This window comes from Homarus americanus, unplaced genomic scaffold, assembly GCF_018991925.1.
Source record: "Homarus americanus isolate GMGI-L3 unplaced genomic scaffold, GMGI_Hamer_2.0 scaffold43349, whole genome shotgun sequence".
NCBI lineage: Eukaryota > Metazoa > Arthropoda > Malacostraca > Decapoda > Nephropidae > Homarus > Homarus americanus.
Window position 1 is genome coordinate 20001 of NW_024739064.1, and position 27462 is coordinate 47462.

The 27462-nt window shown below is 38.8% G+C and overlaps 1 long non-coding RNA gene across 4 annotated transcripts in view; it reads right to left on the minus strand.

The window, feature by feature from the left end:
* Positions 1–27462, minus strand: part of LOC121874415 — a 145225-nt gene that overhangs the window by 17589 nt on the left and 100174 nt on the right. Inside the window, exon 1 of one of the 4 annotated variants that reach the window (XR_006090414.1) lies at positions 14145–14301. The exons of the other annotated variants lie outside the window; for them this stretch is intronic. This is a non-coding gene — a long non-coding RNA (uncharacterized LOC121874415). Of the gene's footprint in view, positions 1–14144; positions 14302–27462 lie in introns of those variants that run through there. 4 annotated transcript variants of the gene reach the window in all.

Consider the following 27462-nt stretch of genomic DNA (forward strand, 5'->3'; position numbering starts at 1 on the left):
CCACCTTTGACTGCCACCACCTCCGACTGCTACTGCCTCTGATTGCCTACCACCATCTCTGACTGTCACCACCTCTGTCTGCCACCACCACTGTCTGCCACCACCACTGTCTGCCACCACCTATGATTACCCCACTACCTCTAACAGCGATAAGCTGGGACGTATGATCCCTGGGAAACATTAAATAAGAAAGTAAACACACAAACAAATAAACAAACAAACATACAAATAAAACAAAACAAACAAACAAACAAATTCATTAAAACGCTTCCCCAACTCTCTTCAAAAACAATATTGTAAACAGGCAAAAAAAAAAGTTATTCATTCCTTCAAGTGATCGTTCCATAACCATGAAGACCAGCGCCAATGTTCCGCCTCTTTGCGTGTCTGACAGGCAGCTCAAACACGCATCATCCATCACGCTGCCGCCTCTCACTCTCTACAAACATCACCCGAGGTTGAAGTTTCATCTCTAAGGGAGTAACATCGTGTCTGGTAACATCTCAACATCCAACATACTCGTGTCTGTATTTCTTGACAGGTATAATTGAGTTCACTTTAAAAAATAATTGATGAGGTTTAATGACACGATGTTACCTTAGTGTGGTTCCTTAATTAGCACCTGTATATCACCTGGTTTATGAAGGCTTTAGCTTCGTCCTCCAGTATACATAAATTTTACTGATATTAAAAAAAAAGGTAAATTGTCTTTGATTTGTGTGTAGAAAATCTTATAAGGTAAATAATGAGACGTTGGGTCACTAATTAGTCAGCTTACGATTAGTACTGCCAAGAGTAACAAGTATATAACACATTCAAAAGCATCATTAGGAGCTAACGAGGTAGTTAAACACAAACATCCATACTCGTTAACAACACCTATGACCTGGGTGTCGTATACAGAATAAAAGACAAGACTGAATGTGGAAACTTAGGGGAAAAAAACTAAACACATCTTCAGGTTCTGTTTCCGACTTCACCTCTGAGGGTCACCAGTTCAGGAAAAGATTCAATTCGATGCGACTGACAGATGATCACATGGCCAGGCAAGTGACGTGGTATGTAGGTTAGCAAATATCCAGTGCTATTGGGCATACGACCAGAGAGTTTCTGCAATACCTTGTGACAGGGGGAAGGAAATTGGGTTCAGCCTTTCAACCCGGGAACCAAAGAGCCTCCAGTGAGATGGAAACACAAGGAAACACAACTCGTCAACGCCACCCAAAAAAGAAACTCAAAACTAGCTCCTGTAGGTTGGGTGAGTCTCTATTCTACGAGGATCTGTGGGGAGGTGTTGCTAGTGGGGGCTATGTACTCTGCCACCAGCGTGTTATTCACCAGTAAAGGCTCATCCACCTGAGAGAGGCCATACATCACATTGAACTAGATCTATAGGCCCAGTCTACCTCACGATCAGGTAAAGACGAAAGCAATATTAATAATTCAGGAGATGGTAATGATATTTAAAGGACTAACTTCATTTTGTGACATTCCATAATAACATCAATCTATAGGAATATTGAGGTATTTACAGAATATAACTATTTCAACAAAAACATCTGAAGAAATTTAGTCAAACAGTTGGGTTTATTTACAGCATCATTCGGCTGTTCACTGTACCATTCCCTCCCTTTATTGGATGGTTGGTGAGCCCTGTTTTACTGTGCTGGGGTCAAGAACAACACAGATTCATTCCCTCGTCATTCACGTTCTCATAAACAGATTCACTAGATATGTTGTATGATGCTGTGTCTCTTTCACTATAAGGTCAAATATCCCTCTGGTTCATTCATCATTTTTTCGACAGTTCAGAATCTTTCTCAGAAGAACAACATTGAACGACGATGTTTATTGGATGTTAAATTCTTTCTCAGTCCAGCCTCTCTCTCTCTCTCTCTCTCTCTCTCTCTCTTCGTACACTTCTCAATGTAATTATTAAATTCTCTCCCTATGATTTAGTCTCTCACTTATTCCCTCCTTCTCTCAAGTCTCTCCTCACCAGGTACCCGACACACCTCACTTCCTCCAGGTAAACGAAGCATTTATTTCTCCCCATCTGTCTTCTTTTGTAATCCCCATCAATAAATTTTACCATTAACTCTTATCTCTCTCTCCCCCACTTCATCTTCTTCCACACCCATTCACAAACATGTAACTTCATCTCTGTTTTCTCCTAAAGATGACAGTTTTATGAAGACGTTTGGGATTTTCGTCTTTACCTTTAATTATTGGTTACCTGTATACATGTCTATAGACCTTATCTCACCTGAGGGTTGATCCTAAGGGTAAGAATCGATTCGGAAAAAAAAATTCAACATAGTAAAAGTCACAAAACATTATCTTAACGCCACTGAGTTGAGGGGTGGTGGGTGACTGACCAAGTTTGCTTATACCAGCTGAAAGAGATGTCGGTGTGGTAGGATTGTCCCATATACTTATAGATCAGCTTTTGGTGTTTCTTAATGTTATGTCCACACAGCAAACATCGCAACTCACGCAACTCAAATAAGTGGATCTTGGAGAGGACAAAGATTCAACCTCTTAAGTTATTTTTAAACAAACTGATAATTTTTTATGTGGATAATAATTCCTTCAGGATATTTCAGAGTTCGGTGTTAATTTACAATCTTCAGTCTTCTATTACAAGCGAGTTCAAGACATCAGGTGCCCTTAGAAAATGAAGTGAGAGGAGAAGTTAGGAGAGAACGTGTCATTTCAAAACTTTCTCAAGGCCTGTATAAAACTTCATCCAGGTAGGAGAAGCCTTGCACACGCTTCATCACCTGGCCACAGAGATTAATATTAGATCAAACATTAATTCTATAAATTTTTTAAAGACCTTTGACCAAGAATCATTAATATTTTAACCATGGATTGATATTTTAACATTGTTATATTGGAGTAAATTAACCCCAAGTGACGTTAATAGGTTGAAGTTAAGTTTTAATTATTCATAATATTACCATGATGAAATGTTAATAAGCTAATAAATCTAACATTCACCTTAAGTTTACCCTCAGATATAATTAATCACAATAAATGAGGAAGTATTACGGGGTGTTTGGCAGTAAACACTAAATATGAATAACATGTAAACAAAGGAATATTATACAGTGTAGAGCATCTGTAGTGGAGGTGAATAAACAGAGCTCTTAAGGTCCCTAGTTCACAGCCATAGGTACACAACATTTTATACCTATTTTTATTATTAATTTTTTTCCTATTTATATATCGTTCATAAATCTCTTCTGTGTTTTAATTATAACTTTATAACTTTTTATTCGTGAGAAAATTTACTGTAAATGTTTAGCAGGTAAAAAATATCCATTGACTTAAAATACGGAAAATAAATGATAAAAAATATTAAAATAAATATAAAAATACACTGAAATTAAAGAAAAAATATATTATATTTCTAGTTAATATTCCCGGAGGCTGAAAATGACATCACCAACATCGGGTCCACCTCACCGTGAAATAAGTTTATCAGAAAAGTAAGAATATTTTATACGATCTAACTTATACCCTGAACTGTGAAGCTCCAACCATGCTCCATCTATGCCCCAACCATGCTCCACCCATGCTCTCACCAATGCTCCACCCATGCTCCACCCATGCTCTCACCAATGCTCCACCCATGCTCCACCCATGCTCCAACCATGCTCCACCCATGCTCCACCCTGTCTAATCAACATCTGTATACGAAGACTAACATTATCAACAATACACTCTAGCATGCTCGGTACACATATGAAGGATTTAGTGGATAATGATCTGCGTGTCGTCCCCAGTGGATGTGGGGGTAATGGTATTGGTACACACGAGTATTAAAATAAACACAAGAGACCTCCTATGTATTTTGCTCACGAATACAAAAACATGTTGAGTATTTTGTGTATTTTGAGACGTGTAAAGTTTGATTCAAAGTTTTTTTTTAATGTTTAGTGGTATAATTCGTATAATTTACCAGTTAGAATTATAGATATTTGATTATATACATTAGTGTGTTATTGATTACTTTTTACGTAATTCTTGAGGATTTTTTTTTTTTGAGAACTAGATAATATTGGTTTCTGGAATTACCTCTTAACACCTGAAGGAGTTAGATGAAGGAGGTATCTTTAATATACCTATCGGGGCTCTACATTACTCGAGAACACATCAACTCCGCCTAGGTCCACCTCGTCTAACCGATTATCTGGCATAGCAAAGGTCAGAGAGACTTAGACTAGGATACAGTGTTCGATTCCATTTTAGATTAGATTTTTTTTTTTTTTTAGTATTTCCCCAAAGTTTAAATAGCCAATAGTCACGAAGCATCTTAGCTATATCAGACGGCAACAGTGATGGAAAATTCAACCGGAGTTTTTAGCCATTGGTTCGTAGAGTAGATGGCCTATGACCAATGAGAAAACGTGTTGTTATACCTTTGAGAATATGTTTCTGGCGGTCTATAGTCAGGTTACGGTAAGTCAGGCGCCCTTACATAGCACTGATCTCCCTCCTGCTGCCCATACCTTATTCTCACCCTACCCACACCCTATACCCACACCTTCATATCTTATCCTCACCCTATCCACACCCTATACCCACACCTTCATATCTTATCCACACCCTATCCACACCCTATACCCACACCTTCATATCTTATCCTCACCCTATCCACACCCTACCCACACCTTCATACCTTATCCTCACCCTATCCACACCACAACACCATCAGGTTCTACCAACGTTATTGCCACAACCTTACTCTATCTTTATCCTCAAGCTGGAGAAAAAATGACAACAAATAAACTAACAAAAACATTAAAGATCAATTAAAAGGAAAATTCAAGGTGTTCAATTCTCAGGTAAAAGAGTTAGGAACAGAATGGCTCTTAGGAAATTACAAAACTCTCTCTCTCTCTCTCTCTCTCTCAGATAAAGTGACCTTCTCAAACTACAAATGTTCTGCTTTTCTCCCCAACTGCCTTATCTCTCTCGTAATCTCCTTCCACCTTTCTAAAGAACTCACAGAAAATTTAACCCAACTCGAAAATTTTGGCCCCATGGTATAACTTTTAACTGCTCACCCTTCGTTACTATACCTCATAAACTGCCTTAGAATTGTTTTTTGTTGTTTTAATTCACCATTACCTACAACAGTACCTCCGATAACGAACAAGAGGTAGAGAGGTAGAATGGGTCTGTAGAGGCTAACAGGGAGTCTTTCTGCCAACACGACCGTAGATTATTAAAGTAAGTTATTTAGGTAAGTATTGATTGGTTGGAAGTTTTGTGTTACTAGATGTTAAATGACTTGAATTATTTGCTTTATTTTACACTCGTCTAGTTGTGTTGGCGTGTGTTGAGTCAATGTTTCCTATGTGAGTTTTTTGTTTTGTTTTGATTTAATGTTGATCATGACGTAGCCACAATACCATCAATGACGTGTGACCATGACGTAGACACAACACCATCAATGACGTGTGACCATGACGTAGACACAATACACCATCAATGACGTGTGACTATGACGTAGACACAACACCACGAATGACGTATCAGTATCATACCACAACAATATTCCCCTGTTCTAAAAATCGATATATTAACGTCATCTCTTGTGTGTGTGTCGTAAACCAACTATGACGTCACCCAAAGACCAATTACCTGTCTTGATGACGTAGGAGCCAGACAGTATATAAATCAGAGGCGATAAAGAAGCATCTCTCACTCCCTGTCCATCCATCACCCTCTAACCACCCTGTCCTCCCCCCTATCCCCTTTCCGTCCCCCTCCTCCCCTATCCCCCCTCCCCCTCCCTCCCCCATCCCCCCTCCCACAGACAGACATTTCACCCGAGTCTCGTCTTGTTCAGTAATCTCAACCAGTCAGCGTTTGAGTGACATGGAAAATGGACCAATCAGAGCGCAGCTGACACATGCTTACAGCCACACGACTTTCAATTGCATCTACGTCACCTGTATCTGGCCAAGTCATGATACAGGCCAAGATGAACTCCAAGCATCCGGTGATCTAGATACCGTGAAACCTAGAGATAACGGACTTTTCTCTATATATATATATAGTCCGTTAAATAGAGGAACTAGAAGTCTAACGGAAAGTTTGAGGGTTGGTGATCACGACCCTCTACCTATAGCGTTCCTCAGTTACCTTTATCAACCCTACCTTAGACAATGTAATTAGGAAGACTTTTACCTCAAGTCATCTTCCCTTTACCGTGTTACACCTCACTACGAGATAACACACCTCTAGTAACATATAATAATACATCTCTAAACGTGACTCAATGTATAGGTTGCCAATCCTTACATGAAATTAATTAAGAAACAGTAAAAATATTTATACTCGACTGATAGAAAAAAATATATTCTCAAATCAACTCTTCCCCTCAGAACACTACGTCGAAAATACATCTTTTTTGGGATTAATTTAGAAGCCAAGAGAGGAAGTTTTACGTCCTGTTCTCAGTTCCAAGAATCATATGAACCAAACCAACACACACGAGAATTCTTAAATGTATTACATAAAATTTAACGTTTGCTTGTATTATTTTGTCCAAATTTTGAGAGAAATGTAAACCTTGAAGGAGTTATTATGGATGTGTGATAAATTAGTGGATTTTTGGAGAGAGGAGGGAGGGAGGTGGATGATATTTCCTGTGTTCCAGTGAATAGGTATAATTGGCACACAGGTAACAGGTGTAGAATTTAGTTATATTTCGTGTTTATCTAATCATTCTCCACATAAAACCCACCTAATGTTTGTTGTTTAGATTTGTGTTAAGTAAGGCTTGACTCCCCCCACGAACATCATTTTTCAAACAATGAGTCTTACGCTTAGGAGACTCACGTGAGACTCAGGTAATATACAGACACCACTTACACATGATAGTTGAAGATTGATGTATAGAGAACCTAACCTAACCTAACCTAAACACGGTTAGACATACACAGACTTTTAAATACAGAAAACACAAACGTACAGAGTGTGAGTTGTGTGGCAGTAACAGGAAATGGTTATTTTCTCTACCATTTCCTGACAACAAATCCGTTTTTCTTTGTAATGTCGGTCACACTAGAACAGCCCGTTATATACATCACTCTTTCCTCACACACCCCAAATGTGGAATGCTCTGCCTTCCTCTGTGTTTCCATACTCATACAATCTGTCTCACTTTAAACAGTTGGTTTTCCGGCATCTTCGTGGTGTAGATTAATATAATCTTTTTCTTTTATATTTTTAATTTCATTCTATTCTTATATTTTCGCCCCCAAGACCCAGTTGTGGGCCGCTCGACCTGTGCTCAGGTGGGTTAATTCCCGTACAAAAAAAAAGAAAGAAGTCAAGGTGTATGATTAACCTGACGCGAGGGAGAGGTATAGGCTATCAGCTGAACAAATACTATAGACTGTATCTTCCTAACACCGAGGGTCAAAGATCACGGTTGTTTCTTATACTATTTTAACTCAATTACCTGAAGTAGTTGTTCTAATTAACATCCAATTAACATCCAATTAACACCAGGTAAAAGATGTTTAAAGATAAAAAACAACGCCACGCAGATCCTGATAACACGATTTTCCTGTATAATAAATAAAGATAAAATTATATAAACTCTTAATCAATAGAGACACTTGATGGCTTTATAAAGGAGAGCAGGTGAAAGGTAACCCCAAGGAGCTGTCTCAGGGGCGGGGTGAAGAGGGGAGGGTGAGGTGGATGAAGAGGGTGGGGAGGGTGAGGAGGGTGAGGTGGATGAAGAGGGTGGGGAGGGTGAGGTGGATGAAGAGGGTGGGGAGGGTGAGATGGGTGAGGTGGATGAGGAGGGTGAGGTGGATGAGGTGGGTGAGGAGGGTGAGGTGGTGTGAGGTGCTCAAAACAAAACAAATAAGGAAAGATGCCAAGACCCGGACGAATTGAACCTATGGGAGGTCTTTTAAGTGTTAAAGTCACTCCACTGACCTTTATGCCAATTAACTTATCAATCAGTCACTACGACAAGTTCCATTTTTGTTCTACGTTTAAATCTCTAACTTTGTTTATGTACCTGTGTTTCTAATATGTTGTTAAATCATATGTAATACCTCATTGGCACTCTCTATACGCCGTTTTTGTCTTCCACCTCTGTTACAGTGGACTTTACCTGTTAATGACCCTTGACCTCTTGACCTCCCACAGGTGACACACAAATATGACTCATTATAAGCCAATTATTGTTTACAAAGTTGGTTATTACGTTTAATATTACGTTTTTTAAATAACTCTCTATGACCTCATATATTTACGCTTTTGTTGTGATGTCACCCTTGAACTTTGACCTACAAGAGACAAACACACAACTACAGTACGTGAGTTATTAGGTAAATGTTGACCCAGCTAACGAATGTATCTGTGACCTCACGGATTTACTCAAAAATGGTGACAGGATTAAAGAAAGAAAGTATAAAAATAAACATTGCAAAACTCTATATGTGTGCAGGAGACATAAAACATTACTTTAAACTCAATCGTACACGCGTTAAGAGCAGACTAATGAGGTTAATGGGGTAATGATCTCTATACATTAAGCGACTAATCTACTGACTGATGACATTATGATTCATCGTTCTGTCATTACTGAGATGGCGTAATTGGTAAACCTGCATAACGGTATGACCTAGAAAGCTCTCTCATTACGGGTCTCTTATTAAAAGTCAACAGGTTATGGGAGAGTGATTGCATGTCATTATTTCTGACTCACTTGATTTGATATGGACAAAAAATTACCATGAAAGAAATTGTTTATCTATCCTTCAATAAAACGCTTTATCCATTATCCATAATTATAGTGTTTTTTAACTTCTTATAATATCCACCAACACTAGTACCTATCCAGTTTATATCCTGTAATACAATCAAATTTATCTTGTATTTTCGTTATATCATCTATCGCTATCCTATCCCTCAGTGATGTCATTCGTTCCTAGATGCAAATTACACAAGTTGGCGTCATCTGATTTATAAGGCTTTCGTTAATTCGTCATTTTATCGAAGTTTTATAACGATACGATTTTTTTTAGGTGATTAGTTAATTAAGTCGACACACCTGAGTCCTGTTATACCACTTATCCTACTCACACACCTTTAAGGAACTCAGGTAACCCACAGCCAGGTAATATGAGTAATTAAGAGGCATAATACATAACGCAGGACACATAACACATCCTCCCCCCCCTACATGTACAGCCGAGCAACATGAAACAAAAGTGTAGAAATTCATGAATGTTGACAGGTTTAAAACAAGCAAACAAATAAAATGAAAACAGAAATACACAATTGTAGTTTAAAATGAAATGCGATTAAGTCATTTCAAAACATTGTCAAAACTTGTGTAAGCATTCCGTAATCTGGTGTTATCTTTATAGGGAAAAATAGATGAATTCGTAAAAATAAATATATATCAAGTTAATATAACAAAATCTAAAATAATATACTAAAGTGAGTCTAATTAACCTGTCGATATGTTAGGGGCAGTGTGGATACAGCATACTGCATACTATAAGTCTTCAGTACAAGTATAAATAAAGAATTAACACCAACACTGTACTTGACTCTTGCCTCCACTTCCCCCACTTGTAAAATTAGGTACCCCTACACAGCTGGGTGGGCTTGGGGAATATCGGCCGCCCTACGCCTCTGGTACGGCGAGTGTAACAACTAGATACATGGTTATATTATGCTAATGGGTAAAAGTATAAGCCTCCACAGGGGACTGAAATCTCCATAAGATATAAGTAGCCTACACATTATGGCAATTTCGTAGCCGGGAAAACATACTAGGAACACCCCCCCCCTCCCAATTTAAATCACATATAAGTTTAAAGTGTCATATTTAATACACAAACGAGTCTAAGAATGTCATAACACATCCAAGATAACAGTGCCAACATTTCCTACACACTGAGGTCTTCCTGCAGTATAAACAAACCCAATGAAAACGACACCAAAACACACACACACACACACACACACACACACACACACACACACACACACACACACTATCATTGCAAACTACAAACAAAACACAATATACGGGAGATAAAAAATCAATTAACAATTTTCTAACGCATGTCACGACTTGCTTACAAACCAAAATCTATCTTGCCCACTCACCCCACATACCCGCACCCCACTCACCCCACATACTCGCACCCCACTCACCCCACTCTGCGGTATGAACACCTTCAGTAGGACAATATCCCCCCGCAGTTGGTTCATGCAAGGCGTCACCCAGGCACGTGAAGGATGGCCGCAATTTAAGAGAGGCGCATAATTCCGTTTTCTGTTGATATAGTAGACTAATATTTTTACCAACATCCACCAGCCAAATCGAGTCTGGGTGTGGGTGGGTGAGTGGGTGGGTAAGTGGGTGGGTGAGTGGGTGGATGAGTGGGTGGATGGGTTCACTCAATCACTTTATAATCGCTTTTATTTATGATGAGAACTAAAAGTCTCAATATGTTAGCTTTTGTTATGTAAATGTTTTTTTTTGTTAACTCTCCAAACAGCCTTAAAAAAACGCACAAGGACACCAGCTGTTACTTTGTGTTTGTTGTTGAATAAAGCGTCGTCTTCCACACACTGTTTTAAATATCACTGTCTTTTTAAACTAGGACAAAGATTTTATTTATTTTTAGTTTTTACGATTTTTTTTCTCTGAGATCAAAGGAACGCTTTAACCTACAGAAACGAGTCGCTTCATGGTGTGTGTGTGTGTGTGTGTGTGTGTGTGTGTGTGTCTGTGTGTGTGTGTGTGTGTGTGTGAGAAGAATTATTTCACAGAATATCGGAAAATATATACATATGTTGATTCTATAACATTAATGATTAAATAAACTCATAATTAAATATTTACCTTAAGTGATTTTAATTATCTTAAATTATCTTCTCATAAATAAACGATAATTACATACTATTCTTGTATTTAAAGGAAAATTATGATTATTTTAAGATTTAGTGAACAAAAACACTTTGAAGAATTAACCCATGTTGACCTGATCTGAGTGACCATATTTCCCCGTCACAATACAACAATCCCAGATTTACTGTGGACGAGAAATAATTACTCTTGCAATTTGTTATGGGGGTTAAACTACAGGCTGGCTGGCCGAGTGGTAATCCTCACATTAAAACAACTATATATAGTGTGTATTGATTAAAAGTTTGTTATCGTTATTATTTGTAATATTAAACTGAACTTTTATATTATCAAAGAAAACAATAAGTTATTTTTTTTTATTGGTGAAAAATTATCGAGTTTTTTGTTAATAAAATACCAATAGTTAATATAGTTTAATTATTGTAGGAATTAAAGTTTTCTGTTATGTAAATAAAAAAAACAGTATTTGTTCGCTTATGATGAATCATTACCAAAACTGATCAGTAATTGTGTCATTTAACTTAGTCCGTTAATAGTCTCAGTTATAGTTGATAATAACACCCAATTGTTACTTATCTACAACCTTCCTCTACACTTAACTGATGACTCCTCGCCCTGACACTTGTTAATGGCGCTGCATAAATTAATGGTTAATATTACTAAGACTGAGATGACAAGGAACAAACAGGATATTTCTTTTTGTTAATTGCGCCAGCAGCTCTATACATGCCTAGAGCCTGCACTACGAAACTTCAACTACCCAGAGGACATTACTCAGTAAAGTGGTGATACCTGTAGCTGGCAGATTCCCTCCCCACTAGAGGTCACAGCTTAAGGGTGAAGACGCCACAAGTTCAGAAAATTGACAGGGCAAACTTTTTTAGAGTGAGTGTTGTGAACTCTTGGAACAATCTGCCAGAAAGTGTTGTGACGGCACCGAGTGTGAGTTCTCAAGACTAGACTTGACCAACGCAGGTACAGGTACATTCTGGAGCCAGTACATGCCCAGTACTTGCCAACAGTGCGTAACAGAGACGTGGCTGACTGTCCAACCAGCTAACAGACCGATCAGTGGTGAAAAGGATAAACTAAAGTAAAATCTACACTGACGGAAAAAAACTCACGATCCACTTACTGACAGAGAAAAAGTTATCCCACTCACTCTCTCTCTCCCAACATACAACTAACTCTTCCTTGTTGACTTACGTGTTTGTGTAGTAAGACATTAAAACAGTCGTGTGTGACATGTTCCACTTGATGAAAAATAAGAATGAGAAGAATACTAAAAAAAAAATCTTATTCTTTCAGTCTTATTTTTTTTGTCCTGATATATTAGTTTTTTTTTTTATATTTATTGTTTGTGTATTTGTTAATTTCTTTTTCTCACAGATAATTAACATAGACACCCGATAATCAATAGAAATAATCCTCTCCTCTCCTCTCTCCTCCACCCCAAAAGACAAAGCGTTCATACAGTTAATAAACAGTACACACCTGACATCCTACCTATAAATCTCCACCTTGTGTCTCATTAATTAATCCTTGTCCACCTTGTTCACCTTACCTCCAGGTCTCAGCATCTAACATCTTACCTACTACGTCTGGGAGAGGACACACCTCTCTCACAACCCTCCCCACATGCTAGCTGGCTGAGTCCCCTCACTACCCCCTCCTCCTACCATTCCTCCTGAAGGGTTCATGGTAGTATGGTTCACGGTTTACTCGTCTTCATGGTATACTCATTAGTAACAATTAATTTCTGGAAGGGATTTATTTCTGTATTTTCTTAAGTTGTAAATAATCATAATCCACTAATTTCTACATAATATTTCCCGTCAATGTTGTAGAAATTAGCAGATGAGTTTCCTGTAGTCTATCATCTTTAAGCTGTACTCCTCCTGTAGGCTCCCCTCCTCCCCTCCTCCCCTCCCCTCTTATCTATTTAAGGTGACAAGACTTCCCCTTGATAGTGTTAACTCTTTAAATAACTTTCTACTTCCTTCTTTAGATAAGTTGATAACGTAAGGAAAAAATTCTGATAAGTTTTTGTGATATTTACGATCTTTTGTTATATATATGGAAGCTATTTGAATGTTAAGGTATTGGATGTTATATTGTGTTACTGAGGTTATTAACTGAAATGACTTGTTATACTACTTTTTTTTAACCGGTGATGGGGGTGTGGTGGTGATGGGGTGTGGTGGTGATGGGGATGTGGTGGTGGGGATGTGGTGGTGATGGGGATGTGGTGGTGATGGGGATGTGGTGGTGATGGGGGGATGTGGTGGTGATGGGGATGGGATGGTGGTGATGGGGATGTGGTGTTGATGGGGATGGTGGTGATGGGGATGTGGTGGTGATGGGGATGTGGTAGTGATGGGGTGTGGTGGTGATGGGGATGTGGTGGTGATGGGGATGTGGTGGTAATGGGGATGTGGTGGTGATGGGGATGTGGTGGTGATGGGGATGTGGTGGTGATGGGGATGTGGTGGTGATGGGGATGTGGTAGTGCTGGCCAGAGTAAAGAAAGCAATTTTATAACACAACAAATACTCAGTACTGAAGATTTCTGGTAAGATTAATAATTTTGTTTATGTTTTGTTTGATATACCCACAGGTGGCGATAGTAATCCATCTAAGAGCACAGGTAGTGATGAGAGGTGTCTGTGTGTCTTTGTGTCTGGTATTAATATTGTCTTTGAGTATAAGAGAGTGAGGAGGAAGGACCTATGTAAGGTTAAATCATCTGCTTAAGAATGAAAGATTAAAATATAAGAAAAAGTGTTTGAAGATGTATATAATTTTAAAGAACCGTATAATTAAGATAATTAAATATATATATTAAAGTTTATGTTGTATTGTAATCATCCATATATAAGAGAGAATAGTTATATATTAATTATTTGTTTATATATCTCCTTGTTTAGATGATGCCTCCTCCTCCTCCAACACAGCCGGGACCTCCTCCAACACAGCCGGGACCTCCACCAACACCTCACGTCTCTATCACTCACACAGACGAAGTTTTCTCCTCCATATTTCATTTCGTCTTTCGTCCTCTGCAACATATTTTCTTTTTCTTTTTTCTTCCTCTGAAACATCTCTGTCTTTTGTGATATTTTGTACTGTCTCCTCCTGCTGCGCCACCTTCTGCTAGCTGTAAGATAACTCGTCTCTGTGTCCACCTTCTGCCACTACTGGGTAAAATACTCACGTAGATATTCAGGTGGAAAAGAATATTGTGAGAGGAGTATCAGTCATCAATACTCGGTCCAGTATCAGTCATCAATACTCGGTCCAGTATCAGTCATCAATACTCGGTCCAGTATCAGTCATCAATACTCGGTCCAGTATCAGTCATCAATACTCGGTCCAGTGTCAGTCATCAAAACTCGGTCCAGTATCAGTCATCAATACTCGGTCCAGTATCAGTCATCAATACTCGGTCCAGTATCAGTCATCAATACTCGGTCCAGTATCAGTCATCAATACTCGGTCCAGTATCAGTCATCAAAACTCGGTCCAGTAGTTACATGTTTTTTCTTCTTACTTAAAAATAAAACAAATAAAACTCATTCACCTGATGATTATATTGAGATAATTAATTAAGGTGTTAGTGTGAATTACTCAGAAGAGAAGGACGGTGTGAGTCAGGTGTGTGTGTGTGTGTGTGTGTGTGTGTGTGTGTGTGTGTGTGTGTGTGTGTGTGTGTGTGTGTCTTACCCCTTAATCCTTGGATGATCTCAGGGTAAACACTTATGACAGAACAACACATTAATGTAAACTGTCTGAATAACGTAATAATAAGATAAATGATTATTAAAAATTTATTCCTTAAAAAGATAAACATTAAAATAATAATACTAATTAACACTAAAGGTAACGCCGACAGGTACGTAACAGTCGATCTATAAACTAATTAAATAATCCACCTTTGATATTGTGAAGACATTATTAGAATAGAACAGGAATGAAACATGATTGAACCGTTGACCATCATGGCTAGCATAATTAATATATCCAACTGCTTAATCAACAATGAAATGTCGCTAACAGGATTCATGACGCAACAGTGATAAGTGTGTATAAGCCTCCGTGTGTATAAGCCTCAGTGTGTATAAGCCTCCGTGTGTATAAGCCTCCGTGTGTATAAGCCTCCGTGTGTATAAGCCTCCGTGTGTATAAGCCTCCGTGTGTATAAGCCTCCGTGTGTATAAGCCTCCGTGTGTATAAGCCTCCGTGTGTATAAGCCTCCGTGTGTATAAGCCTCCGTGTGTATAAGCCTCCGTGTGTATAAGCCTCCGTGTGTATAAGCCTCCGTGTGTATAAGCCTCCGTGTGTATAAGCCTCCGTGTGTATAAGCCTCCGTGTGTATAAGCCTCCGTGTGTATAAGCCTCCAATATACTGACAACAACCATCACACAACCCTCATAATCACCAAGACTCTTTGACAACTTAAAAATACAAAATCCCCCTTTAGACAACAAATTAATGTTATCACAGTAGTTAGTTCAAGGTCTTATAAAATCATGCTACTTGTGTGATATTATCAGAGGAACGTCGGCGCAGGATATCCTGTATAAAGTGGAAAAACATCTGAGTCAAGCAGCTGATAAGTGGGTAGTGACAGCTGAAGTAGACACGGTGATGAACAGGGTAGATGAACAGGTATTGTCAGAGGGGGGTAAACAATGGTAGCTTGCACAGGTGACAATAAAGACTAGTAATATTTAGGAAAACGATTCATTAACCTGTCGTGTGTTCAGGTGACAGGTGAATGATCGGAGAGAATGAAGTAACTTAGGTTAATTGTGGCAGTACGAGGTGGAATATACGTGGTATATGGGCAATGACAGTCAGACCAGAGACTATGGTTTATGGAGGAGCCATGGGGGCAGGTGGGGGAATCATGGAGGGGTCGGAGGAGGGGGAGGGAGACGGGAGGTAGGAGATGGAGGAGCCGTGAGGAGAGGAGGGAGGGGAGAAGTCATATACCAACTAAAATAAAAAAAATCAACAGCTAAATAATTCTCAACCATAGACCATTTCTCACTATCTCCCTCATTTACGAAGTTTCTCAGCTAAATGACTCAAGATTTCCTGGTAAGTGTTATCCAGGAAGGTCAACACCACCACCACGAGTAAAGAACATTCTGACTCTGTTTGATGATCTAACAGAGAGATAAAAGTGAAGGCGTTTTGCTGTTGTGTGAGGCTGTTTTAGTGTGACACAGCAACACACTAAAGCTGCTCTGGTTGTTGTGGCTTCGTGTACCCAGTCAGCCAGTCAGCCAGTCAGCCAGTCAGCCAGTCAGCCAGTCAGCCAGTCAGCCAGTCAGTACAGGGAGTGACGGGATCATTATCATGGTGTCAATAGGTTGCCTTTGGTGACGTCTAGGGTGTGATGGCTAGCACACACACACACACACACACACACACACACACACACACACACACACACACACACACACACACACACACTTTTCTATACAATTCTCCTATACTGAAACTCACCTAAAGTAATATCATACAATTGCCACAAAAATTCTAAAAAAAAGAAAGAAAAAAAGAATAAAAATTGAATAAAAAAGTAACTATTTATAACGATGGTAGGTTAGGTTAGGTTAGTCTTAATACAGGTGAAATATATCCTACATTTTCATTAATTTATACATTTAATTAATCATTATACACTATACATAACGTGTTAGACAATTACCATAAACAACAATGAAAATAAAAAATATATATAAAAAATCTTGATAATTTCCACAATTTTACATAAACCTCATAACTGTGATTTAATTTCTCAAGTTTCCACTCATTAATATTCGCTCGTGGTTCAAAGGCTCCTGTAATGAGTTCCATTGTCTCTGATCGCCGCTACTGTTCAACGCTTTCCGATCTCGTTAGGGAGTTGGCCCCTGGTCGATCACCGCGAGTGTGGTTAGGTTAGGTTAGGTTAGGTTAGGTTTTGACAATAATTCTTAGCAGCAACTGAAACATATAATATTTACAGTTAATTGGTTGGTTACAGTGTGTGTGTGTGTGTGTGTGTGTGTGTGTGTGTGTGTGTGTGTGTGTGTGTGTGTGTGTGTGTGTGTGTGTGTGTGTGTGTGTGTGTGTGTCTCGGTAATCAAATGTTGTTCGTTTGATGATAATTCTTTTCTTATTTTTTGTTTACTTGATATAACCCAATTTTCCATGTCAGATTTTTTTTTATTCGTTAGGTTATGTTTTTGTTTGCAAAGACAGGTGTGTGGAACGAGGCAATACGTTTGTGTATATCAGGTGAATTAATCGTCAATCACGTACAATGATATCTCTCCAGATAGATACAGTTCAGCATGTGTGTGTCGCCCACCAGCCCTGCAGTAGAGGTTAGTTAATGCACTTGACGATAACAAATGTTCCTCTTAGCAGTATACGTTTAACTTCGCGTCACTGCAGGAAAGATCTGTGTGTGTGTGGCAGCTGCTGTTGTGGGGTGGGGTTGGGTTATGGTGATGGTAATGGTTGGTAGTGTTGGTGGTGATGGTGGTGGTTGGATGGTGGTTGGATGGTGATGGTAGTTGTGGATGGTGGTGATGGTAGGTTGGTAGTGTTGGTGGTGATGGTGGTGGTTGGATGGTGGTTGGATGGTGATGGTAGTTGTGGATGGTGGTGGGTAGTGGTGGATGGTGGTGGATAGTGGTAGTGGTGGATGGTGGTGGGTAGTGGTGGATGGTAGTGGATAGTGGTAGTGGTGGATGGTGGTGGGTAGTGGTGGATGGTAGTGGATAGTGGTAGTGGTGATGGTGGTAGGGATGGTGGTAGTGATGGTGCTATTTCACTTCATAACCTAACATGACCAATATTCCTCACCTCTTAAAACATCACTAAGACCAAAATACGGCAATATAACATAACACGTATTTATTACCTTCTATAAACAGAACCAGCTTATTGCATCAGCTGAATTATACGCACATACAAAAAATTGAATACTGATTTAAAAATGATAAAAATGGAAGTGCTGATGTTGAGATATGTGAAGAATGTTGAGATATGTGAAGAATGTTTGTAAGTATAGAATGATAGCCGCCCCTCTTGTCCTAAGTGTTTGTGTGTTATATAACCGTCGTAAAATAAACAATAACAAGTTTACTACTTCCGGGTCCCTCGCTACTTGATGCTATTCTGCGTCAGCTGCACTGTTGTCGTGTCGTGTAGCTTCCAGGATCCATAAATGACCTCACTTGACTTGACCTGATCTGACCTAACCTAACCTAACCACAATACGAGTGCCACATCAATCACGGGGTCACTGTCCTCTTGCCTCTAGTGCTCCTCGTAAGTCACCTAGCACGGCCGGGAACTAGCCGGGCTATTTCAATGAGCTTGGTTCCTATTTCCGAGTGAATAGGACGTAACAAGCGGAACCAGGCGTGGGAGGTGGAGAGGGGAGGATAGTTGGAGGTAGTCGGCTGATGTAAAGGCCAGTTACCACCCCCCCCAATGTCGCTGAGTGAACTAGAGTGGCACTTAATTAGTCGCTGGCACCAATAAAGTCATCAAGTGCTGAGTAAAATGTATTGATTCTCCTATCACCCCCCACCCCCTCCTTCCGACCCCCTCTTTCCACCCTCCCTCTCTCTCTACGTCCTTACCCGAGCCGGATCATACTTCCGTCGGATCGCTGGAGCATTGCAACTCATCTTTACGTTCAAGTTATTTTTTATTTTATTATTTCACTTTTTTAAGTCATGTGATATAAAACCAATTCCCTGGTAAATGTATAAAACTAATTACTTAAGAATACCTCTGATGACCCAATTATCTAGTTACGTTTGTTTCCTGGATAAAACTTACTGGGTGTATAGTAAGTTCATTTACTCCTAATGAAATGGTTTTGCCGTGTGGATCATAATGTAAATATAACCTAACCTGATATGTTATCTTAGAAGAATGTCATTTCTCATATCGTAGAGGAAATTATGTCTGATATCTTGAAATTAGTGAGTTTGTTTACAGAGTGTGGCTGTGAGGTGTTTATATTAGGATCAAATGTCTTAAATGTGTAAAGTATAGAACCCAATACAAATTAGACACATTATTAGAGAATAACACTAACCTAACCTAACCTCATCTAACCTAACCTAAGAAAACACAACATAACAAAACCTAACATAATTTAAGAAGAAAAACAAACAAACACATTATGCTTACTTCCACAGATATCGTAAATGACTTAGACTCAGTTAGACCATAATTATATCCTGTATATTAAAATTTATGTCGAGTTTCTTTTACAATAACAAAATTATCCCCCACGTTACTCGGCAGTTTATTACATTATAAAGCAATATCTGGCAATTATCCTGAAAATAGCGCATTGGACGCAGGTCTTGCCTAAGGCCTTCCCTGTCCACCTAACTTCATAATATAGGGGAAGCAAAGGCCGTCGAATTCACCTCCAGAGTTTCACCTGATGTAAACAAACTCAACAAATCCTCCCCCCCCCAAAAAAAAAGTATCTTAACGGAGGGTGATCGATAAATCTCTAAATGAACACTACGACTCCTGTTGTCTTGGTAAGGTGGTCAAAATACTTCGTCCGTTGTGTCATATTGTTACATAAAATCGACATCAAGAAAAGCTCAGGGTCAAAGAGCTTCAAACCTTAATTTAACACCTGAGTGGAGTTTAATCCCGGGTAAAATATTGAAGGAACATGACAGGTACTAATGGTTAAATATTAGTTATGTAGAGGGCTTAAGGGCTCAAGTACAGAGGAATATTGATGTAGACGACGAGAGAGAGAGAGAGAGAGAGAGAGAGAGAGAGAGAGAGAGAGAGCAGGTAAATTCAAGGAAAGTCCACAGGTATCAAGACAATCAACATACAGACAGATAGCCGAGGCAGAGTTGAGAAACGAAAATTGATAAGAAATAACTAAGTGTTTGTTGATTTTTGGTAGGTGGAGGAAGAGGCGGTGCACAAGTCACTGATGGTAATATCTGGGAACTGATTCACGGGAGAGGAGGTATTAGAGAGAGATATTAGATAAATAGCAAAGAAAAATAGTCTACCATTACCTGAAGAATTAAATAGCAAAAGGAATATATGGATGAGTTATCAATAGCAGTTATAAATAGATATAAATGTTTGTCGCTATTGAGGAATATGTAAGAGTGAAGCGAGTTCTTCCATCAACAAGAATCTCAGAAGACTAGATAAGGTAAGGGAAGCACCAATTAACTCCAACTAGCTATAGAGATCTCATGCTAACGATGGGGAGAGTGTGGAGCATCATTCAGGTCATATACCATTGTTTGAGTCTGTATAGGTGACCTCATCATTACACAAGGGTTGAAAGCTCTGTGATAAAGACGATTCCTGATTCATCTACGGACGAGCTTGATAGTGACTAAGAGCAGTTGAATGTATACGTAGATGGTGATGGTGATGGTGATGGTGATGATGGTGATGGTGATGGTGATGATGATGGTGATGATGATGGTGATGATGATGGTGATGGTGATGATGATGGTGATGATGATGGTGATGGTGGTGATGATGATGGTGATGGTGGTGATGATGATGGTGATGGTGATGGTGATGATGATGGTGATGGTGATGGTAATGATGATGGTGATGATGATGGTGATGATGATGAATATACCTGTCCACTGAAAGTTAAATCACATGAAGTAAGGTTCCTATATCGAGTAAGCAGCTCACACAACACCTGGGGGGAAAAGACAATGTGTACCCAATTAGAGACGTTCCAAATCACCTGGAAATAGCTCAGATGGAAGTGAAGATATCAGTCACTCATTCAAGGTACCATTCACATGTTTGAGGGTTGGCAACCACAGTCCACCACCCTATGTTTTACAATTATCCAAGATTTTCCACAGTTTTTCAATTTCTTTCATCTATCCCTGCCTCTGTCTTTCCCTGGTTCTCCTACCCTCATCTTTGCCTATAAATACTTTTACTGTTTTCCTTTCATCACTAGTTATATGGTCAATGTATAGATTTGTCCTTACTCTATAAATTATTATGTTTGATAGTTTTTTGGAGGAAATTTTTAGTATTTTTTCGTATGTTTTCCTGTCAATTTAATTTATTTTTATCATTCTCATGTAGCACAAAATTTCAAAGGTATTTAAATATTCTAGTGTCTGCTGAAAGTGTCCACGATAAACTAAAGGAAAAAAAAGGAATCACAAGATAGAGAAATAAAATTGAAAACTAAAAAAGGGAAATTTCAAAAAGGTACAGAGAAAGTGGAAGTGAAATCACGACAAATATTTTTATTCCGAGGATTTCTTAATGGTCGTCTTTTCAACAACATTTTTCTCCTTCAGCATTCCTTCCAGTGACCTAACTACCTCTCGAGGGTGTTCACGGACAAAAGCCTAAAGTGGAGATGTTAACGATCATTATAACAAGCACACACAAGTGGGTACATTCTTGAACAGCCTTTCCGACCTTTAAGATTATAGATCATTACTAAGTGAACCGTACCTGTCGATACACCTCCTCGTTAACACCTGTGGTATTACTCTTTCATTTTATAAAGGAAATATACTTGTCCCTTGGTGTTAATTAATGGTAAAAGTCGTAAATTCATTTCATAATCGTGGATAGTCGAGTAGTAACAGGTCAGAGTGGTAGTTAAGTCAACCCAAAATAAACAGATCCATAAACTAACATCAACACAATATAGGTTTCTCGTCAACTAATGCCAGAACACAGAACCAAAGACGTGAGTTTGTGAAGAAGTAACAAGACCAAATATGTCATTATTTACACACAACAGATATTGAGGGAAATAGAAATCGTGGGATCAAATATTCTGGAAAATACAATACTGGAATAAAAAAAAAAATTCTCGTTTTATACATTCGGTACTATTTTTTTTTCTTTGTTTATATCCAGTAGCCAGAGATCTGTGGAAAAATATTGCTGGAATTTCACTGGAGGTTACATTTTTATTTGTGTATAAAATAAACGACATGGAAAAATTTACCTCTCATTTTTACAACAATTATATTGGGTGAAAATTCCAAAATAGAAAAAAAATAAATAAAAAATAAAAATTAAATCATTCAAATACAATAAGGTGGGATTTAAATTCTGAATAAAAAAATATTACACCTGTGTTATTAATGTTATTGTAGTAGTAGAGTTACCTGGGCTCTTTCTCACCTGTTGAATGCTAATGACATACTCTTAACATATACACTTATGCAGGGCTCAAGACTTCACTTTACCAACACACTTAAACCAATGTGCTAAATCCGCATGTTCAGGACGAGATACAGGCTATGTTGAGAACCCCAACATCTACATAGCAACACACACACACACACACACACACACAACACACACACACACACACACACACACACTCAAATTAGTGTCTGAGTGTTTGGTTATTTTAGACAAATTCTTTCAATCTTTCGTTAACATGAGGTGTGTGTGTGTGTGTGTCTTCATGTATGTGTGTGTTATCCTTCCTACTTGATACACACAGAACACTTTTACTGTATTCAAATCCCCCTCTCTCTCTCTCTCTCTCTCTCTCTCTCTCTCTCTCTCGATGGCATTTCAAAGCAGTGTCTCTCCTTAGATTGGATCTCACTTGTTATTCGTGAAATAACTAAACCTTTCTTGTAGTCTGTTCCCCCACCTCACCTACTCTACCCTACCCCCTACCCCCCACCTACCTACCCTACATCCCCCCACCCCTCACCTACTCTACCCTACCCCCACCCCCCACCTACCTACCCCTCACCCCTCCCGAGCCATTTCTCTTCCTCCTTCCCTCAATATTTGTGTAAGAGTGACCTATAAACCTTTCTGACCTCAATAAAATCACGGTATTTATTTGATAGATTTCAGTAGTTCACGACCCTTAGTTCTCTCAACCTTCTCTCCTTTTGTGTTATACTTTTGGGTACACACTACACTACACTACACTACACTACACTACACTACACTACACTACACTACACTACAGTTCCCTACAGTGTTGTCAAGGTTAATATTGTGCATGACCTCTTACAGTGTTGTCAAGGTGAAGAGATAATCCTTTTCCCGTGGTAATTCAATTTAGTGAGGTCAAATGGCCCTATTCTCTCTCTTTCTCTCTTTCTCATTTTGTCTGTCTGGCTAAATCTCTCTCATTCTGTTTTTTTTTTGTCTGTCTGTTTGGGTAATGGTTGGCTCTCTCTCTCTCTCTCTCTCTCTCTCTCTCTCTCTCTTTCCTGTCTCTCTTTTGCTGTTTTTGTCTGTTCCTGTGTGTCTTATTCTCTCTTTGTCTCTCTGTTTTATCTTTTTTCTTTGTCTATCTGTCAGTCTCTTTTCTGTCCGCCTATCTCTCTTTCTCTCTCTCTCCATCTCCGTCACTCCTCTCTCTCTCTCTCTCCCATCTCCGTCCTCCCTCTCTCTCTCTCTCTCCCATCTCCGTCCTCCTCTCTCTCTCTCTCTCATCTCCGTCCTCCTCTCTCTCTCTCTCCTCCCATCTCCGTCCTCCTCTCTCTGTCTCTCTCCTATCACAAATGCGCACTGTGTTGCTCGCCTGGTTTATATCCTCTATTTGTTGAATTTACGGCAGTTTTTCACAGGCAATCCCCCACACCCTGGCTGGACGCCCCCCGATCAATCAACATCGGCCGATCTATAAAGTTATCTGCAGCTGAACTACCGAGGGGTGATATAACCTCTGTGTGTGTGTGTGTGTGTGTGTGTGTGTGTGTGTGTGTGTGTGTGTGTGTGTGTGTGTGGGTGTGTGTGAGTGTGAGTGTAGCACTTTGTTGCCACTACGACCACTACACTATAATATAAAGTATAGTAATACAATAAATGAAGAAGAAACAGTAATATAATGATAAATTAAGAGATTTATGAAATAATAATAAGAATATTGACTTAGAAAAAATAATGGACATAGGTAATGGAAGACTGATTTAAAAACTGGGAATATTAATGTTTTTTTTATATAAATTTTTCTGGATTTTATTTAGAAATTTATAAAAAAATAGAAGTTAGAATATAGAAAATATGATATAATTAATAATAGATTGTAAAACGTAATAAATAATAAGATAAAATGAATAAGTGAATAAGAAGAGGATAAGAATGATAGACTTGATAAATAATGAAAAAAACAAAAATCACGTGAGAGAAAAAAGAAAAGAAAACTAGAGCTTTAATTATAGAACACGATATAAAAAGATAAATAAATGAAGGAAGAAATTACGTGTATAAAAAAGTACTAAATAATCACACACAAAGGCACATAAACACGGAACCACACACACACACACACACACACACACACACCCTCTCCACCCCCACACCCACCCTCTCCACCCCCACACCCACCCCCCCACCCCCACACACACACACCCTCTCCACACCCCACACCCACAAACAATCCAGTAAGAGTAGAAATTGGGTCAACCAGGTGTGTACATTCCCAGGTAAAACTAGCAAGCAGTGGGAAGGTTATGTGCGTCACCTGCTGTTGTTGTATTGATTGGTACAACCTTTGTTTATGGACAGGTGAGCCATCTGTTGTAGTTTTTATTACAGGTGTTTACTTGAGTTATGAGTGAAAAGTGGTCAGGGATATCTGTGAGTGCCTGCTTTACACTTTCTCTCTCTTTCTTTCTCTCTCTTTCTTTCTCTCTCTTTCACTGTTTTCATCATTCACTCACTCACTCACTCACTCACTCACTCTCTTTTATCTTCTATCTCTCACTATCACTCACACACACACTGTCTCTATCCCACTCACTCTTTTTCACACTTTCTTTCTTTCTCTCTCTCTCTCTCCACGTCGCCTGGCTCCGTCTTTATACCTGACTGACACTCGTATTGGACTGGCAGCTTTTATTGCTATTGGCACCACTATTTCCATTTCTGTTAAGGACAGTTGCTTCTCTATTTATCACTGGAGGTCTTCTTCTATTCCACCCACGTTCTCCACACTTCCACCAACCATCACTCCACCTGCCTATTATCCCCCCCCCTCCCCCCCTCCTACCCACCCCACTTCTTCTCCCCACCTCCCCTCCTACCCACCCCACTTCTTCTCCCCACCTCCCCACCCCCTCCTCAAACCACCACCTCCTCCTCCACTACCACCCCCTCCTCAACCAATGCCTCCCCTTCAAGCTCCCTTCCCCGATCAACTTCCTCCCCCCTCCTTCCCTCCCCTCTCCCCTCTCGCCCATCAAGCAGCAAAGTCAGTCAACAGAGCACATAAAGTCACCCATCTTCTGGAGGTAAATTTTCCTTTCCTTCAGTAAACATTGACGCAGTGTGTGTGTGTGTGTGTGTGTGTGTGTGTGTGTGTGTGTGTGTGTGTGTGTGTGTGTGTGTGTGTGTGTGTGTGTGTGTGTGTGTGTGTGTGTACTAGAAGGTCCTGGTGATTACGATTTTCTTCTCTGTCTGAATATCTTTTTCTATTTACATGTCTCTTTACTCCTATATATGTCTGTATGTCTGTGCATTTATCCTTTTTTTATTCTATTAACTCTATTTTATTCTAATATTTATCCAAAGGAGAATTTTAAATCTATTTCTCATTTCATGGTGTTGGATTTTTTTTTCCAGTACAGAAAATGGTATTAGAAAATGAGAATGTTTTTATCCCAGGAGGACCATCTGAGGGTTTATCCAGGTGTTGACAATAAATAATAAATGACTTTGTTTTTTTATTTACCTGTGGATAAACAAAAAAGAAAATATAATAATGTAAAGAAATTTGAGTTATTGTCACTAAATATTGGAAGGGATGATAAGAAGTTTGGTTTTATATCGTAGGAACTTGACATACACACACACACACACACACACACACACACACACACACACACACACATACACCATAGATAAATAATAACAATACAACTATACAACATAACAACACGTATACAATACCATCATTCATTGTAAACTATTTTGTCCAGCGCTTTTGACGACCCACAAATAACAAGTTGACTAAATTCTCACCACTTACATAAAAAATAAAAACTGTCCTGAAATTCAGTCCAAAACGAGGGATTAATTGTTACTTTTACGGAACAATAGTTAAAAAAAATATCAATTGAATATAATAAATATGATCTGACATCTTCACTACTGGATGTCACTTTTGATATTTATTTAGCTGAGAGATTATTTTATTAAGCATAGAGACTCTCCCTATCCTACCCTCCCCACCCATCCTCTCCCCACCCCACCCCACCCCACCCCACCCCACAATTAAAAAAACTAAAAACATTATCTAAAAATGAAATAGAAGGAGATAAAAGATGATAACAAGGGAATAACACCCAAAAAAAAGAATAAACAAGACGAAATAGATAAGACAATTAAAAATAAAGATAAGATTTATGACACAAGAGAGAATGAAATGAACACGAAAGACAAATATCAATACACAACAATTGACATAACCAAGAGAGCCAGGCGAGATTCACAACACACCACTCTCAGGGCAGATGTACTATAAGTCAGGCGTAAATACTCGCTTGGGTGGGTATACACTTGCATGAATGGATACGCTAAGCACGGATGAATACGCCAAGCACGAATGAATACGCCAAGCAAAGATGAATACACCAAATACATCAATAAAACATAAAAATAGTAACGCCTATGTATATTTTTAAGCAGTATAATGTAGGAAAAATATACATCATAAATACATACTGCTATACTGTGTTTATTATATAGTTATGGGTGTGATTTTATTCGTTCTATGTTTTGAGTCGACGCAGTTGTTGTGTTCTGCAGTTTTCATCACGAGGTCACTCGTACGTAAACAACATGGTCAGCGCTTGTGTTTTTGTTCATTGTCTCTATTCCTATGTTTGGTAGTGTGTTTTTTATTGATATTGTTAGGATATTTTACCAAGTATACATACAGATATACATATATACACACGTAGCACTGGTATGTATTGTAAATTAGGTTAATTATGAATTTTTACCTATCGAGTTACTGATTTGTGTGTGTGTGTGTGTGTGTGTGTGTGTGTGTGTGTGTGTGTGTGTGTGTGTGTGTACAACTTCAAAAGGACTAAAACACAAAGGGACTCTTAAGTGGTCTGAAGTGCCTCTGGTAAACTACATCTTGTAAACAAAAGAAACTTATTACTTTGTCTCAACTATGAAGACTTTGATAAATGTTCCTTAAAAGAGTTGAGATAAAATAGCTACTGTAAATGTACCAACACACAGAGACTCTCACAAGGTAGTCAGGGGAATTTACAAGACGTGTATGGGAAGATAAAACACAGAGAGAGGGAAAAGACAAAATGTGTAAGATTTTTATGTAATGTCACTCACACACACACACACACACACACACACACACACACACACACACTCACACACACACACACACTACTACTACTAAATTTTTTTAAACGGAAAAGGTGACGATAACAGTTTTTTTTTCACGTGAACAAAATAATACCATCAACTTTATAATAATGTTTCAGTAATTCGCGACGTTTTAATA